The following is a 19637-nucleotide window of genomic DNA, read 5'->3' as shown; positions in this document are numbered from 1 at the left end:
AAACGAAATACTGTTACATAACAAAATGTACATTTCATATATATTTCAGACACATTAATGTGACGTCGTACCGACCATGGCCTTTAAGCCCGTGCTCTGCACCGCCAGTACCGTATCCCGTTTTCGGAGCGTGCCCCTTGCCCAGCCGGATTGAGTCAGGCGAGCGCCTCGGGCGTGACCCCAATAGACATAATGATATTTAAAGGTACGGAACCCCGGAGGCTCGAACCCATAATTCAATTAAGGGAAAAGCCATTAGTACGAAATTACTAATTACCCGACATGTAATAAAAGCGTCGTAGCCACTCCGGGCGAGTACACCACGCACGGAGCAGACAACAAACCTCATTAACAGTCACCGCGGCCACTGGTCTTAATTAAAATGCCCATGACTATGATCAAGTCAGAATAGGAGAAATCCCTCTAAAACAATTCACAGTGGGACAATATGTTAGTAAATTTACAGTCGCCAACTTGATGTCACAATTTAAATAATTAAATACATAAAACCATTGTTAAGCCTTAAGCACCCAATTACCAGGTGCTACATTTTAATTGGGCACCTGGAACATGTTTTAACTGGTAATAGATTAAATTCAATTAATATAAGTTTTTTGACGCCGACTCACAAAGAAGAGAAAGTTTCTCTTCCTTGCGAGGCGACCATGTTCGGCAGTCTCCAACCACTCCGCGTCGGGAACGGACGTGTGTCTGTGGGCAGCATCCAAGTTTTCTTTCTTTGATTATTTTATTCTATACCAAATCTTTAAATTTAAAACCTCTTATTAATTCATCGCTGCCCACGTCGACTCGGCGCGTATTTTACAGAACCGGGCCTATCCCAACCGTCTTCATTGTGATACCGCGATGTATCGTATCACAGAACGTACGGTACTGGCCGACTCCAGCGAAAGTGTTTATACTTAAGGACGCTGTGCATATGCCTGCCGGCTGCACACACGTAAGTGTTTCGCCGAATTTAGGAGCCCGCTTATAAAGCCCCCCCCTGCACCCGTTAACTTTCGGCGCTGGCCATCTCCAGCGAGCATCGACCCACATCCCGCGAGACTGCCGCGGTAACCATTGTCACGTAGTGTTGTGTTTAGTGTTGGTGAGAATTTTTGTAGAGGGACTGAACCGCGGAGCGGACTTGTAGAGTGTACTGTGTACCCACATGGACCCCCGGTGAAACTCACAAATTAAATGTATTCTCACCAACTCGTATATCATTTTCCGTAATTCCCCGTCCTCCACACGGCCGAGCGGCCTTCACAGTCAAGCGTAGAACCATTCAGGTTACATTCAAGCCGTGTACCTGTCGGGGCACGCGGGGGCAGAGTACCCACGACCCCACACCAACGGCCTAGCAGCCCGCTAGCCTGGCGCCCCTCCGGACAACAAGAGCATCGCGACGCCCGTAGCTCCCGTCAGGTACCCCCCGGGCCTTTCACAGAGGTCGGGTGACAGCAAATGTTGCTATGAAATGAAAATGTCATTTAGTAATATTTCAGAAACATAAATTGACACCAACCGCCAATGCTCCTCTATGTCGCATAGACCGCTATGCCTCATCAACGTCTCGCAAAGGCGTGTGCACCGAACGCGCTCGTGCGCGCAACAAAGTGTAGTTCGTGCAACGAGGCGAATGCCAGGCAAAGAGTGCTACGTCGGCGGAAGGATCCGGCTGGGTGTGGCATATCCCTCCGCCAAACTACAACAAATGAAATTATGTATATTTTTCCACAGGTTTTGATTAGACATTATTTTCATTAATTAATATTTCAGTCCTTTCAAAATCATGTTTCACTGTGCGCCTTGTCCCGAACCTGGCCAGTTCAGTTTCCCGCGAAATTCACACGTTTCCGCGGGAGGGATGGCGGGGGGAAGGGGGGTCGCGCGCTGTGAGAGAGTGAGTGTCCTTCAGGAGCTCGGATAGGCCGGCAGCCTTCGCGCAACGCGGAACCATCAACATCAACCAATCGACATGTAGTTTCAATAGTCATAATCTTTTCTTAATCTTTTACGTACAGTTCCGTGGTCGGCCTCAATTTACCATGAGGTATTTCACTTAAATAAATCAGTGCTCCAAGATGAATGTTCAGCATATTACGTAAGTACTGTGGGGAGTCTACGAGACGTTAAATCGGCGCTTCACGCAACAACTTAGCTTACCGGCTAATTAGTTTCAGCCCGCACGGGGCAGCCAGTAGGCGACACGTGCCACCAAACTTATTAACGAGTCAGTCTCTGGGACACATCTAAGAGCCACGTAGAGTCACCGGAGTTTCGGGCCTACGTGTCATTAGCCCAGTGTAATATGTATTGTGTAATAGTGAAGTGTTTTATTCGTCAAGGGTTAATTTGTCATGTTAGAGTTTATATTGTAACCGCCGCATCGTGTGCAAGAGTACGTCCTTCACGCGCAGTAAAATCGTGAGCCGCCACTGAGGAAGTGGGCTGCGTGTGTGACTTTTCGATTCGGGACAACAGTTACAGCCAGACACAAAACTATTTCATTATTTTTACTCTTGACTGAAGAAAAATGGTTTCAGAAACTATTAGTTTCTGTTAAAATGAAATATATTGTTATTTTTATTTATTTGTGGTTACTATTTTTGTCAATAAATAAGAAAACGACGTGCTATATGCATCACAATTCGAATTAAAAACGGCGCTCTTATACGCCGATATATATAGATATATAGAACGCTCCACACTCGATGGACAAAGACGAAAAATACTCGCTAACGCGTGAAATAATAAAAAGAGAGGTCAAATGTTTCCGTCTCACTCGCACTGGCTAGTCATGACGGAGAGGCCCGAGAATAGCCGAAGACCCTTCGTTTGTGTTTAGTTCACACGTACGCTCGCATGTACACTAGCCCCACTTTTACAATTAACAGCTTTACTACTTTCTTTACAATATTTCTCGCTCATGTTTGCAAATACGCAGATGGACCTGGGAAACTTTTTTATGTATTTTTTAATTCTCCACAACTTGAACCATACTGTGCGCAAGGTATGTTCAAAACGTCACAACATCCTTCAAGCTGAACCAGCCAAGGATGATTTAAAAAAAAATTGTAAAAAACAAGGTTTCTTAAGAAAGCAGGAGGTGTAGGGATAATTACGGCGCACCATCTAAAGAATAACCCAAGATCTATGCAAGACTAATATTTATTCACATTAGCAACAACCTCTAACATAACAAATATATAAACCGATGTCTCAAGTGTAACAAAGGATTAAAGGTTAATACATTAAGTTGTATTCTTAGTAGTGTTAACACTTTCCTAGTTATATGCACGAATAAATGGAGACAAGAGAATAACAACATCCATCTTGACTACTTTATTTACCTCTATGCACTCTGGTGGCATGATACCACACTAGTAGGTTTGTTTACAATCTCGTAACACCCCCTGTCAATTTCAAGTATAGCATTAACATTCTGACAAACAGACACATAACTTGAAATTGTATAACAATAGACCATGCACACAAAGTCAACCCTCCACTACAAAGAAAAAGTTTGCCATACACATTATTTTAAACATAACATTTCTCTGTACACACGAAATTTGGTAGCAGTTAATGGTTTGGTGAGAATGTCTGCGACATTTCTGCTTGACTCTACATAGGCCACTTCTATTAGTTGCTTATCAACAATGTCTTTTATGAAGTGGAATTTTATGTCTATATGCTTTGAGCGCTTGGTGTTTTCATAATTCTTCATCATATGAATAGCGCCCTGATTATCAACCATGAGACAACCCTTAACTTCACCCACAAACTCTGATAGGAGCCCCTTCAGGTACAGCAGATCCGATGCTGCGATGCTGCACGATGTGTACTCTGCTTCTGCAGAGCTTAAGGCAACGATGGGCTGCTTTTTCGAATTCCAGGATACCAGATTGCCTGAATGAAATGATGCCACCCCACTCACACTTTTACGGTCTGTCTGGTCGCCCCCCCAGTCTGAATCTGCATATGTGATTATCTGCGATAACTGGTCTGGACATTTGTGGTATGTTAGTTTCTTGTCACTTGACCCCTTCACATACCGAAGCACTCTCTTTGCTGCATTCCACAAGACCCTAGTTGGGCGGTCCAGAAAGCGACTCAAATATGCTGTGGCGAATGCTATCTCTGGCCTGCTGATTTGGGATAGGTAGGTTAGGCTACCGACCAGTTCTCGATACGGTACCTTAATCACTGCATCCGATTCGCTGATTTCCGGTCTGTCTTCCATAGGAGATGAAGATCCTTTGCAGTTCTCTAAGTTAAATCGCTTCAACATTTTTTCGATAAGCTTATGCTGTGACATTTCAATTCTGTCATCTGATATAATTAATTCTGTACCAATGAAGCACTGTACTTGTCCCACATCTTTTGCATTAAATTCTTCTTTTAGTTTTACTGACAATTGTTCTATTTTAGCTTCTTCACCCATCAAGAGAATGTCATCTACCCATATCACCAGCCACAATGCATCTCCCACATACAAACATGCATCAAAAACTGACCTTCTTAAACCATTTTTGGTTGCAAACTCGTTAAACCTATTGTTCCAGCATCTTGGAGACTCACGGAGTCCATATAGAGCACGTTGTAGCTTCAGAACCTTCTCCCCCTTTTTCACTCCCTTTGGCGGGAAAATATATACTTCCGTGTCAAGTGTACCGTTGAGAAAGGCGGTTGGTACATCCATCTGCTTAATGCTCCAATCCTTCTGAAGTGAACATGACAAGGCTAATCTGATGGTAGGTAATCTGGCGACCGGTGCATACACTTTTCCCTGTGTGTCTGTTTGAAACCCTTTGGCCACTAATCTGGCCTTTTTAGTTCCATCTGCTTTAGTGTGAAATACCCATTTTGTCTCGATAGGCCTGACATTCTCTGGTAGGTCCGCTGGTTTCCAGGTTCCGAACTTATTGTGTGCTTCCAGTTAGTTATTGATGGCCTCTCTCCATTCTCCACTTTCTTGCACTGCTTCCTCATAGGTTTGAGGATCTCCCTCACTTACCAGGCAGTAGGCAACATACAGTTCGTAGTTCTCCAAGTGCTTTGGTTTTGTTGATTTTCTCTTTGGTCTTGTTAGTGAGAGATCGTCGTCCTTGTTTTCAAACCCATAAAACTCTTCGTCGCTTTCTGTCACTGTCGGTTCTGTACTTATCGCTCTTGTCACACCTTCACATATATTCTCATCTCCATTGCTGATCTTCAATTTTGTTGCACCTGGTTTTTCCTCCTCCTCGTACACCACGTCAGTCTCATCGAATGTCACATCTCTTGACACTTGTACGTTGCCTGTCACAGGGTCCCATAACCTATAACCATTAGGGCTGTAGCCAACCATTCTTGTCGGCTTGGCTCTAGTGTCCAGCTTGTCCTTCTGTGGCAACTTCACCGCCCATGCCTTGGTTCCGAAAATCTTCAATTTTGTCAGGTCAAACTTCCCAAGAAAGAGCTCAGCTGGGATTTTCCCTTCAAGTGCCGCTGTAGGGGACCGATTGAGCTGATATGCTGCGGTGCGTACTGCCTCACCCCATAAATATTTTGGCAGGTTTGTTTCTGCGAACATGGTTCTCACTTTGTCCAGTAATGTTTTGTTTAGTCTCTCACTTAACCCATTCATTTGCGGCGAGTACGGAGCTGTATATTCCAGTTGGATGCCATTCTCCGTGCAGAATGTTCTCAGTTTTTTTGAAGAGAACTCTCCTCCATTGTCGCACCTCACCCTGCTTGTGCACTTTGTTCCGAACTGGGATTCTAACCGTTTTATGTAATTCATTAGATTTCCCGCAGCCTCATCTTTGGTCTTGAGTAGGAATTTCACACAAAAATGTGAGTGGTCATCAGTGATAGTCTGATAGTACCGCTCACCACTGTTCGTAGGTGGAGTGACAGGACCCCCTACGTCTGTGTGAAGTAATTCTCCAACCCTGTAGGATCTCGGTGCATTACGTTTTGGAAATGGTAGTCGACTGGCTTTTCCTTGCCGGCAAGAGTCACACACTTTATTTGAATGGGGCAACCCCATAGACTTCAAACTCGCCCTGTTCAGGTGTCCAAGTCGCCTGTGCCACAGATCTTCTATCTCCCCTAAACAACAACGTTCCAGCTTCTGCAATGAAAACGTGGCTTCATATAGCTTTCCAGATGCGTAGCATACAACATTTAGGCCATTATCATACACTATTTCTGCTTTCTTAGCACTGAAAGTAACTCGTTTGCCTGAATTGACCACTTTTGTCACCGATAGCAGGTTAAACATAAGGCTCGGTACAATAAGAGCTTCCAGTTTTATTATTACACCGCCTTTGACTAGTCTTAGTGTTCCCCTTTGGTTTGAAGTCAGCTCTTCCCCATTGGCCACCTTTATCTTTATAGGATTTACAAGATCTTCGATGCTTTTCAAGCATGACTTTAGGCTTGACATGATCAGATGGTCTGTACATCCTGAATCTAATATAAAAGTGATTTCACTTACCCTTTCTTCACTTTGAGCTAGAGCAGCTTCTTTTGTTTCCGTTGTGGCAACAAAGGTGACTTCTGTTTCATCGGAGCACAAATATCCTGAGTTATGTGCGCTTCTCCCAATATCACTGTTTCTCTGATTTCTACCTCGATATCTATTCCCCCGATCATGGAAAACATCTCTGTTAAAATGCTTTTCCACCTTGGGACAATTTGCCACAAAGTGACGGGTATCGCCACATCTAAAGCACTTCCTGATTGATCTTGATGCAATAAATGATGATTCTTTGCTCATATCTTCTGCTTGCATATGGTTCAATTTAATTTCTGCATCAAGTAATCTCGATTTCACGAAATCCATTGTTAATTCGGTGTCCATAGTTTCAAGGACTGTGATGACATTCTCATAACGTTCGGACATGGTTAGCAACAGATGACAGACTTTGTCATCTTGCTCTAGGGCAGACCCCATCCCCTCAAGATCGCTTATCAAACTGTCAAACTTGTTGAAGTGTTCTTGCAAAGGTGTGTTACATTTCAATGTTAAAAGTTTCTTCCTAATCAACAGCTTTGATATTGCACTCTTCCTGTCAAAGATCTTGTCCAATGCGGTAAACATGTCAGAGGCAGTTTTCGCATCCCTGACATAGTCAATGTGGCGATCTGTCACACAATTAATAACCAAATTCTTAGCCTTTTTGTCTGCAGTATTTGCTTTCTTCAGCTCTTCTCCCACCATATCCATCATTTTTACTCCTCCATCGACCACCCATCTCACCTCTTTTTCATCCAATAGTGAAAGAACGCGAAATTTCCAATTTTTATAGTTCGTGTCGGTTAGCTGCGGGTATAATGTGGAAGTGCTGGCTGCCATGTCATCAACGCTGCAACCCGATCACTTAATATTTTAATTTTTTTTTTTAAACCGAATGTCTCAGAAATTCACTTCCCGATCGCGCCACGCACATTACCTACTTGTCTCCTCTTTCTTAATTACCAGTGTACTATGCCTAGGCCCATAACCTGTTAACACTTTCCTAGTTATATGCACGAATAAATGGAGACAAGAGAATAACAACATCCATCTTGACTACTTTATTTACCTCTATGCACTCTGGTGGCATGATACCACACTAGTAGGTTTGTTTACAATCTCGTAACAAGTAGTCCATCATGATTAAATGATCAAAGAAAGTTATCCTAGCTTTTACCATAAAGACACACATACGATGCGCAAGACCTACGTGTATACAACTAGGTATACTTTAAACAATACATCTAGATCATGGCCTAAAAAATAACATCAGGTGGTGATGCAATCGGTAAACGAGATTAGAAACCAATATCTGTAAACCAGCATACTTTAACCAGGTATTTATAATGTTTCCCAGTGACCTGCAGTCAGACCAGATCAAAATCACAACACACTAAATATTGACGGCGCGCGAGCCATATGGTCATGGGCGAAGAGAGAACAACTGATAATAAACGAGAACTTAGAACGTGGCCAACGAAAGGGAAACTAGACAAACACAACTTTAGGTTAACTAGCCACAACATACCAACACACACTTTATTAAAGTTCTATGTTACTTACGCCCATGACCACGGCTTCGACGTCACCAAGTGCACACACCAAACGTAAAGGCAAACTGCAGGTAGCGACACCGCTAGTAGCGGGTTTATATACTAATTAACTAGGGGCGGAGTAAGCACATAGTGGACGGGGGAAGGAAGGGGGGAAGTAGCCCGAACCGTCCAGACTGAACTGGCTTGACCGAGCAAACTCCAGCGGAGGGGAGGCAAGGAGGGGCAAGGGAGGTGAGAAGGAAGCAACCACAGACACAGAGAGCGCAGTCAGGTAGCAGCCGGAGGACAGTGTGACGTGAGTAGACACGTAGCAGCCGGCGGATAGGTGAGACATGCGTAAGCACGGCTCAAACTTCTGTTTGAAACCTTTTTCGCTTAAACGCCTGGCGTCGTCCGGGGTCTCGGGCTCGAGTCCCGGTGCGGTTCCTAGCGGGAGTGGCTGCTGTGACTGTAATGTGTCCGGATGAGCGCCAGACTAGCTCTGGTGCTAATCGGTAGGTGGGTCGTGGGGTCGATTGCCCTGCGTGGCCCACTAGGACCGTCGGCGATGTTGCGTGGGTTTAAGGGATTCCCTACTCGGCGGAGGTTGGGAATCGTAGGGTGAAATAATCATACGCTGAAATGAGACAATAAATGACGTGCGTCATTTATTCAGGCGACTGTGGCCTTGGTGTAACGCCGTTGGTTACACGCCACGTCGTACAACAGGTGACGTCACAAAAATACAAAAACTACACAATTACACAATAACGAGTTTGAAAGTTACTCAATAAAAACGTGGCACAAGTTTACAAAGAAATGTTACACGAGGGTGCGTTGCACAAGTCTATGAATGTTACGTGGAGTTGCGTTGCAAACGTTTACAAAAGAAATGTTGCACGAGGGTGCGTTACAAAGTCACTAAATATTCGTGTTAGCGTGGCACAAGGCGTTTCTGAGCCTGGTTACTCAACGAGGGGTGAGGGTGATTGGAGGCGGCCAATCCCGTAAATTTACGTATCGAGGCAGTGCTCACGTCCACGGTCGTAGAGCGCGGACCGCGGCTAAATTCGCTCAAAGTTCCCTTTCGGGGTGGTGTCAGTGCCGGAGCGACTGATATTAACCAAAGTTCTGTTCTTCGGGAGGCGGCCCGTACCGTATGCTGAACCTACCCCGCAGACCAAGTTATGCGGCCGGATGAAGTCCTGGACCGAAAGTTGGACCGGGTACGCACGGAGAGGTTATTAAAAAAGAGGTTTTAAGAAGTGACTATATTTACCAGAAGTGAACTCGGTGTGGACAAAGGATGATGTCTCTCCGTGGGACGTGCGTCCGCCCCGGTCCACGAGTCGCGCTGTACTGGCGTCATGTCATGGCGTCCGGCCGAGGCTCGGTGGCTCTTGCGCCAGGGTTGACCTCATTACGTTCGTTTTTGATATGATATGTTAATAATATAATTTAAAGGCGTTTAATTCTTACATTAAATATTAAAGCTGAATCAAGGTCATTTGTCCCTTTTACAAATTAAAGTTATTATGTTTAGGAATTATTTCATTTAAATTTTACGTCACACCAGCGACTGTTCGTCTTTTGCCGGATTGCTCTGGTGGAGGTAATAACGTAACACGAGGGATGAATAATTATGTCATATGGTTTCATTGACTAATACAGGCAGAAGGCCGCCAGGGAAACACTCACACACGTATCGAAGTATTATACACGTGAGTGCCCGGGCACTCCTACGTCGCACTTTCGTCAACCGACTTTAAATTAATACGTAATACTGTTTAATAATCAGTGTTTGTTTTTATAACGTGGTTTATTGAAATGACGGTCTGTTTATTTTGGTGGAGCCGGGTTCTACTTTGGTTGCTGGTGGCTCGCCTGACTTGGGTGGGCCATGGCTAGGGGCGCGTTCCGTTAGCGGGGTTGAATACTGGCGGTTGCAGGTCGGGCTTTAGGGTGGCCTTCGGTCGGACGACGTCAAACGCCCCCCCCCCCCCCCCGAGAAGCCCGACCTTGCGCTGCTAGTGACCACGCCACGTGGGGGCGCCCCTAGCTTCGGCAGCAGCTCCAGCCAGGTGGTGCTCGCGGCAGCCGCAGCTGGTAGGGCCTGCGTACTGGGTCCAGGTCGTCCCACGTCGAACAGCCGGGTGTTGGTTCGTCGGCGTGGTCCGGCAGCTGGTAGGGCCCGCGCTCTGGACCTGGGGCATCCCGCGTCGAGTGTCCGAGGTGGTCCGGCAGCTGGTAGGGCCCGCGCTATGGACCTGGGGCGTCCCGCGTCGAGTGTCCGAGGTGGTCCGGCAGCTGATAGGGCCCGCGGTCTGGACCTGGGGCGTCCCGCGTCGAGTGTCCGAGGTGGTCCGGCAGCTGATAGGGCGCGCGCTCTGGACCTGGGGCGTCCCGTGTCGAGTGTCCGAGGTGGTCCGGCAGCTGATAGGGCCCGCGCTCTGGACCTGGGGCGTCCTGCGTCGAGTGTCCGAGGTGGTCCGGCAGCTGGTAGGGCCCGCGCTCTGGACCTGGGTGGTCCCGCGTCGGGAGTCCGGGTGGTGGGACGTTGGTGAGGGCCTGTGGTGCCTTCCCCCGTACGTAGTCGTCCAGGTACCTGGGTAGTCGGCGGGTCCTCCGGGGGAGGTCCCCTGGGGCGTCTCCCGGGCCCGGGGGCTCAGGGGGGGACGTGGTGGTGTCTGGCCGTAGATCGTCCGGGGCTGAGCGCGGCGTAGAGTGGTACGGGCGTCTCTCCCGCTCTGGGATGCCAGGCGGTCCCAGGTCGGTGGCCACGTCGTCTGGTTCCGTAACCACGGGGATGGTATTTGCGTCGCCGTCTTCTGTCGGGGTGGTGAGAGGGTCCGAGATCTCGGTGATCGAGAGTGACTCGACGTCGTCCTCTGGCGGGCTCTGTGTGGTCGTGGGTTCGTCAGTGTCGGGAGGCCACTCGATGAGGGGTCCTCGGGGCTCATCTTCGAGGGTAGGTGTCCCGCTGGGCTCGTCGGCTACCTCTGGTGCCGGTGTGGCTGTCGTGTCTTCGTACACGAGCGTCTGTGGTTGGCTCTGACCAATTGGTCTTCGTGCCGGGGTGGTCTCGGTGGGCGTGTCCCCCTCAGGCTCGCCCTCGTTGTTCGGCACGGGTGTTGCTTCCTCGTCGGGGGGGTTCTCCCCGGGTAAGTGGGCCAGCCGCAGATCGTCGCGGTGCACCTTTCTGTCCCGTCTTCCGCTAGTTCATATAAGGAAAGTGGTCCTCCCGAGCCGTCGGCGTATGAGGTGGAGACCGCTCCACCTTGGTTCAAGTCCAGCGCAATAGTTGCGGGGCGCGTTGGAGAGGGGTTGCACGCAAAAAAAACTTGGTCGCCTACCCGCACCGCGGGCGGGGTGTTTTCGGTTGTGGGTGTTATCTCCTGGGCGTATCGTCTCTGACGTTGCCGAGCCTCGCCGTGTTCGATGGTGCGTCGCTGATCGCGGTCGGCTGTGTCTTCCGCCGGGTGGGGTGGTCCGTGTGTGGTCCATTCCCCTGGCAGTGGCAGGTTGTGCCCCTGCACCATCTCTGCCGGTGTGTGGCCGGTGGCGGTGTTGGTGCATCTCCGGACGCAGAACAGGGCGTCTGGCACGTGGATATCCCACTGGGTGTGGTCCGCTCCCAGTCGTATGCGCAGTTGCGCCTTCAGTTCCTGGTTCCGTCGTTCTGTGGGGTTTGCCCTTGGGTGGTAGGCTGGCGTCATGTGGTGTTCGACCTCGTGGTCGGTGCACCAGGTCTTCCACTGACGGCCCAGGAACTGGCTGGCGTTGTCTGTTAATATGGACTGGGGGTAGCCCCAACGTGACAGAAACTCGTTGGTCAGGATGTGAAGGAGAGTGGTGGCCCTGATGTTGCTGCACGGGTACGCCTCGGTCCACCGCGTGAACAAGTCTGTCACGACAAGCAGGAAGCGTTTCCCGCGGGGTGTGCGGGGGTAGAGGCCCATCACGTCCAGCGCAATGGTCTGGAAGGCGGTAGTGGGCTCCCTAGGCCGTTGTTGTTCCTCCCCGTCCCGTCGACGTGCCTTTCATCTCTGACAGACCTCACACTCGCGTACGTATTCACGGACGTCGTGGGTCAGGCCTGGCCAGTGGTAGTGTCGGCCCACTTCGCGGCGGGTTTGGTCTGTCCCGGGATGCCCGGCGAGGTCGTGGTCGTGATGGAATCGTAATGTGGCCTCTCGCGCCTCTGTGGGGATGTACGTCCGCCAGTCGCCGTGGTTGCCTGGGGTCCGTGTCATTACTATGCCGTCCTGCACGCGCCAGGTAACGTGCACGGCCGCGGGGATCTGTCGACGCCGGAGGTCGGCGTCGGGTGACGTCTCCTGGGCCTGGCATACGCTTCGATACAAGTCGGCAGCAGTGTTGGGCGGTCCCTCCTCGTCATGGGCTGCGCCAATGAGGCGGCTACACGTCGTGTCGCCGTGTTCGCGTGGGTTCGGTGTGACTGGTGGTAGCATGGCGTCCCAGTCGTCGTCGTCCCGCAGTTCGGTGTTCTGGTCGGGTTCTCGTAAAAACAGGTCGGGCAGCTGATTTTCGGTGCCGGGGACATGCTCTACCTCAAAATCAAACGATTGGAGAAACAAGGCCCACCGAATCAGTTTGCCCTTCCTGCCCAGCATTGTGTGCAGCCACGTCAGGCATCGGTTATCCGTCCTAAGTGTGAAATTCTTTCCCTCGAGGTGTGGCCGGTACTTTTTCATGGCCCAGACTACGGCTAGGCACTCCTGCTCGTTACTGTGATATCGGCGCTCCGCCGAGCCGAGCTTTGCGCTAGCGTAGTCTGTGACCTCACGTTTGCCGTCCGGGCCTACGTGGTATAGTACCGCGCCCACCCCGAGGTTACTCGCGTCGGTCTGCAAGTAGAGGCGACGTTCTGGGTTTACCCGCGTGAGTGTGTGACACTGGGTGAAGGCGAGTTTAACCTCTTCGAATGCGCACTGGGCGTGGTTGTTCCATCGGTACCGTGACTGGGGTGACAGGCGGTCCATCAGGGGGGCTATTGTCCTCGAGAAGTTAGGGACGTAGCACCGGAGCCAGTTGATCAGGCCGATGAAGCGTTGCAGCTGTTTCCGCGTTCGTGGTACCTCGGCTTTGGCGATCTTCGCGAGGTGGCTCGCTTGCGGCCGGTTACCCGCGGAGCTCACGACATGCCCCAGAAACTCGACCTCCTGTGTCCCGATGTGGCACTTGTGGTGCGCGACGGTCAAGTGATGGGTAGCGAGGCGTTCTAGGACTAGTGTAAGGTGCAGGATGTGTTCCTCCCAGGTCTCCGAGAATACGATTACGTCGTCGAGGTAAGCCAGTGCGAAGCGATCGACATAGCCCTCTAGTACTTGCGTCATCATCCCCTGGAACGTCGCGGGGGCGCACTTCAGTCCGAATGGCACTGCTCGAAATTGGAATTTGCGGCCGTCGGGGATGGTGAACGCGGTCTTCTCGCGGTCCTCGGTCCAAATGGGAACCTGCCAGTACCCTGACTTAAGATCGAGGGTACTGAACACCGTTGCTCGTCCTAATCCTGCTACTGCGTTCTCTACGCTGATCTGGGGTGGCGGGGCGCTAACCGTGACTGTGTTCAGTGGCCGGAAATCCACGCAGAACCGCAGTGACCCGTCCTTCTTCGGCGCGAGTACGATGCAGGCGTTGTAGCGACTATTCGACGGTTCAATAACACCATCCCGAAGCATCTCCGCGACCTGTTCCCTGATGGCACGTTGCTCCCGGATACCGTATCCTCTGGAGGGCTCGTACACCGGTTTGTTGTGGGTGGTCGGTATGTGGTGCACGGTGACCGTAGTTCGTCTGAGTGGGTCAGACACCGTGAATATCTCCTGTCACTCTGCTAGTACTCGGTCTACTGCTGCGCGGTACTCGAGTGGGAGGTCGTGACGTATCTGGTGGAGTGTTACGGCCTCGCTAGCCTTCGCGGGTAGTGACCCGACGGCATAGACTACCAGCTGCTCTTGTGTGCCGATATGTACCCGAGTGGCCTTGGTCTCGATTACGGCATCCTGCTCCGCTAGACAGGGCTGCCCCAGGACTATCTCCTCGCGGAGGTCCTTGACTGCGAGGGCCGTCACGGTGGTGATATAGCCTCTTATGCTAACCTGGAGTGTTGCTCGCCCTACGGTTAGGCCTGGCCGGGTATTCGTGGCTAATTGCAATTCCGTCTGTTGCGGTTGAAGTTTCCCGGGCGGTACCAGGTGGGGGGCTACGAATACGTGACTCGCCCCTGGGTCGACTAGAGCAGCCGCGGCTCGCCCGTCAACCTCCACGGGGATGCGCAGGAGGCTGTCCCGCGGGCGGGTCAGTTGGTACAGTTGGGGGTGTCTTTCCCCTCCCGTGGCAACCGGGGGCGGTGTTTCTAATGTTCCGCCCGCGGGCTGGCATTTCCCGGCAGTTTGCTCGCGCGAGGAGGTGGTAATGGGCAGTCCTTGTGCCAGTGGTGTGTACCATCTGGGCAACCTCGCTGGCAGAGTGGTAGCCCCGGGACGTCCTGTGTTGTCGACCTGGTGGGTGTGGCTTTGGTTTGGGGTGTGTTTTCGATGGCTCGTCGTCGGGTCGGTGGCTGGTTATCAGTTCCCCCCTGTTGTGATGTCTGACTGAGGCGTCCCCGACTCGTGCCCGGTGTGCCCCGTTGCCAGAGGTCGTGCAAGTTCTGCTCGATGGCTGCTGCTTGTTGCACATATTCCTCTACCGACTCTGGGTGACAACAATGCATGAATGGCTGGAGGCCGGTGTGGAGTAACGCTGTAACGGTGGGTAGCGCTGTCGTGGGTCGAGCGTGCGGGTTGACGCGTGCGAATAGATGTAGTTTTTGTGCTACGAATTTTTCGGCCGTTTCGCCGTCCTTCTGTCGCTCGCCATAGAACTGTGAGGTGCAGTCGACCAATGCCTGTTCAGTGTCGAATCGGCGGGTTAGTGCGCCGGCGAACTCTGTCCACGGCATGCCGAACTGTCCCCATATGTCCCACTATTCGTTTGCTGTGCCTCGCAGCTGTCCGCTGGCCTGTCCCGACCACTCGTCTACGGGTATACCTGCCCGGGTAAATCGCACTTCACAGTTTTCCACGAAGTTTCGTGAGTCCTCATGAGTGAGGCCACCGAATTCGGGTAGTGTGAACTTGCCCTGATAACCTTGGGGGCGGTTGTACGTAACAAGGTTTGGGTCGGTGAGTGGTGTTGGCTGTTGCGCATGGCGTTCCCCCTGTGTGGCGTGGGTACACGTCGTGCAGGTGGTCGGGCGAGTGCTCACCACGGTGGTGTTAGTTTCTGTTTCCATCTTTACGGATTGTGCGTGGTTCTTCCCCGGGAACTGTCCGTCCCACGGCTGTACCCATGAGTGGTCGTGTGGGTCGTTACTGTGGGGGGTGCATATGCAGGTCATGTACCATGGTCTCGACCCCGTCAGCAGGTCCGTTCCCCTAGGCAGTAAGCACTGGGCGCACACAACGTCGGAGTTCCGGGTTTGCATGTTGCTCCAGTTATGGTGCGTGTTTAGCGGTGTTGGTCTGTGCTTCTCGCTTGTGGCTCTGTGTGCGCGGGGCAGGTCTGCGCGCGGGGTAGCGCTCGCCGGCTGGGCAGGTGCCCGGATAGCCGCACAAAACGGAGGCCGAGAATGGCCGCGGCGGAGATGGTGCGCCGATCGTTGTGCGCAGCGACAGCTGAGAGCGCCCGGACAGCCGCACAAAACGGAGGTCGAAAACTGTCCGAGTTGGGGAGGGGGTACGGATGAGCGTGCGAGGCAACGGGCGAGGGCGCCCGGACCCTCGCACAAAGCGGAGGCTGATGATGGCCGCTGCGGAGAGGCGGGTCGGGCTGTGACGTAGGCTTCTGCGTCGCGGTTGGCGCTGGAGTGCTGAGCGCGGGGGGGTTGAAGCCCCTTTGTCCGCTTGCTTCGTCGCGCCGGCCTGTCTGACCCTAATTACCTTTGCCTGTGCAAAATGGCCGTCCCATGTCCGTGCTGTGGCTTGGCGTGGCCGGAAAAAAAAAAACTATGACTTAACAATGGCTCAAATTTTTCGTGTTTTCGTGAGAGTTCTTGTAATTTTATGTGGAGAAAATCTTGATTTTTCTATTTTCTCCCCACGCAGCGGGCGCCAAATGCCGTCGTCCGAGGTCTCGGGCTCGAGTCCCGGTGCGGTTCCTAGCGGGAGTGGCTGCTGTGACTGTAATGTGTCCGGATGGGCGCCAGACTAGCTCTGGTGCTAATCGGTAGGTGGGTCGTGGGGTCGATTGCCCTGCGTGGCCCACTAGGACCGTCGGCGATGTTGCGTGGGTTTAAGTGATTCCCTACTCGGCGGAGGTTGGGAATCGTAGGGTGAAATAATCATACGCTGAAATGAGACAATAAATGACGTGCGTCATTTATTCAGGCGACTGTGGCCTTGGTGTAACGCCGTTGGTTACACGCCACGTCGTACAACAGGTGACGTCACAAAAATACAAAAACTACACAATTACACAATAACGAGTTTGAAAGTTACTCAATAAAAACGTGGCACAAGTTTACAAAGAAATGTTACACGAGGGTGCGTTGCACAAGTCTATGAATGTTACGTGGAGTTGCGTTGCACACGTTTACAAAAGAAATGTTGCACGAGGGTGCGTTACAAAGTCACTAAATATTCGTGTTAGCGTGGCACAAGCGTTTCTGAGCCTGGTTACTCAACGAGGGGTGAGGGTGATTGGAGGTGGCCAATCCCGTAAATCTACGTATCGAGGCAGTGCTCACGTCCACGGTCGTAGAGCGCGGACCGCAGCTAAATTCGCTCAAAGTTCCCTTTCGGGGTGGTGTTAGTGCCGGAGCGACTGATATTAACCAAAGTTCTGTTCTTCGGGAGGCGGCCCGTACCGTATGCTGAACCTACCCCGCAGACCAAGTTATGCGGCCGGATGAAGTCCTGGACCGAAAGTTGGACCGGGTACGCACGGAGAGGTTATTAAAAAAGAGGTTTTAAGAAGTGACTATATTTACCAGAAGTGAACTCGGTGTGGACAAAGGATGATGTCTCTCCGTGGGACGTGCGTCCGCCCCGGTCCACGAGTCGAGCTGTACTGGCGTCATGTCATGGCGTCCGGCCGAGGCTCGGTGGCCGTCGCGCCAGGGTTGACCTCATTACGTTCGTTTTTGATATGATATGTTAATAATATAATTTAAAGGCGTTAAATTCTTACATTAAATATTAAAGCTGAATCAAGGTCATTTGTCCCTTTTACAAATTAATGTTATTATGTTTAGGAATTATTTCATTTAAATTTTACGTCACACCAGCGACTGTTCGTCTTTTGCCGGATTGCTCTGGTGGAGGTAATAACGTAACACGAGGGATGAATAATTATGTCATATGGTTTCATTGACTAATACAGGCAGAAGGCCGCCAGGGGAACACTCACACACGTATCGAAGTATTACACACGTGAGTGCCCGGGCACTCCTACGTCGCACTTTCGTCAACCGACTTTAAATTAATACGTAATACTGTTTAATAATCAGTGTTTGTTTTTATAACGTGGTTGATTGAAATGACGGTCTGTTTATTTTGGTGGAGCCGGGTTCTACTTTGGTTGCTGGTGGCTCGCCTGACTCGGGTGGGCCATGGCTAGGGGCGCGTTCCGTTAGCGGGGTTGAATACTGGCGGTTGCAGGTCGGGCTTTAGGGTGGCCTTCGGTCGGACGACGTCACGCCTATATTCAGAGAAAAACTGAGTCAAACAAATTTTTAACCCTTTTCTCCAAAAACTTCACGTCCGATTTCAAAAAAATTAGCAACATTCGATTCAGCATCCTCGAATTACCCATATATTAAGTTATCAGGTCTGCTGGTAAAAAGTGCTTACTTTGCCTCTTGTTGACTGGCCTATTAAGGAATATTATGTCAGAGAGATTAACTGGCTTATCAATGATGTCTATACGTTATCCTGTTCTGTTGAAAACAGTCAATGTGTGAAGTGTTATGGCACGTTGACGTCGTACTTCCTCTTTATTTAAACAATAACCCGGGTCACAGTCCTGTCCGCGGCACAATATTTCAGCCATGGCCCTGGTAGTGCCACCATACGTCGCCAGATGGCAGTTGTAAATATAAAGAGACAATGTATAATAGTTATGTTAGATATGTTATTATTGTAAATATTTATGAAGATTGTTAGTTGTGTATTTTAGGTATGTTTTGTAGGCTTGTAAATAATATTGTAAATGCAAATGATCCAAAGGGATAGGAATATTTAAAATTCTAACACAAATGATTGTAGAAGAAACATGTATAAATTGTGCGGGCTAACAAGCCTAGCAAGCCTAGACAGCTCCATGATTGACATTCCCAGGACACCCCTTTTGGCCCAGCGGGGCCCTCATCAAATTGCGTCTAAGAAATTTTTGGCCCAGCGGGGCTCTAATTATACTGCGTCAAAGAAATTTTTGGCCCAACGGGGCTCTAATTAATTGCGTCACAACTACTTTTAATTCCTTATAATTACCAACTCTTTCCTTCCCCTACTTCCCCCACCTCCTCCACTATTCCTTGATAGTTGTTTTCCCCGAGTCTTTTTTAAAAATTAAATCTACAGCCATCATCGCAGTGTTACTAATAATATGCGTTCTTTCACTCACCGGACTATACCTACACGATGATATGCCTGCTTGGTCAGCTGGGTATGTGCGGCCTTGGAGCTATACACTACACTCACACAACGAGATTAATTAGGCCATTTTTGCGCACACTCCTTACGCCTCTAAATACAGACATCACGACACTTTCATGCGTCAGTTAGCCAACTAACTGAGGGGAAAGTGTGACCTCCCCCCGCCTGACTTCTACACTATTAAAAATAGAGCCAAGCAACATGCGACAGCTATTTTACTTCTTTCTGGCCCGTGAGCCACCTTTAATCTTAAAATCGCACACTTTGCGCCCCGCCGTCGTTTCCAATGATTCGAATAAAGTGACGGGGTCGCACTATTTATATTGGCAACCACATAGCGAGTTATGGGAACGTAAGAGTTCCTGGTCTCGCTGTCACACGCTCCCGGCCGAGCATATGAGGAAACGGCGGCCTAGACAGCTCTCCTCTCCCAGCCAATCTCGGAGAAGAAATACCATTATAAGCTCTCCTCTCTCCCAGCCAATCTGGGAGAATAAACACGAATACAAGTAACAGTGGAATTATTGGAATACCTCTCTCTCCTTCTCCTCAGCTAGTGACTCCTAGTGAGACCACATGCTTCCTTCTCTCTCTCTCATCTTACCTCTCTCTGCCTACCCATTTGCTAGCGACTCTTTGTGAGACCGCGGGCAATCCTCTGCTAGCGACTCTTCGTGAGACCGCGGGCATCCCTCTCTCCCACTACCAACCTTTCCGCTAGCGACTTGTCATGAGACCGTGGGCATTCCTCTCTCCTGCCTTCCGCTAGCGACTCCTTGTGAGACCGCGGACACCTTCCTTGTCAGCACGTCCTCGGTCAGCTGCACTGGGCCGAAGGGTCCACTCCCGCCTCAGAGTGTGAAGCTGTTCTGCCCAAGAGCTGGCGCCGGGCAAACACCACGACTACCGAACGACCGAGCGACATCCACC

The sequence above is a fragment of the Bacillus rossius genome, chromosome 5, assembly GCF_032445375.1.
Source record: "Bacillus rossius redtenbacheri isolate Brsri chromosome 5, Brsri_v3, whole genome shotgun sequence".
Taxonomy (NCBI): domain Eukaryota; kingdom Metazoa; phylum Arthropoda; class Insecta; order Phasmatodea; family Bacillidae; genus Bacillus; species Bacillus rossius.
This window is presented reverse-complemented; position numbering follows the sequence as displayed.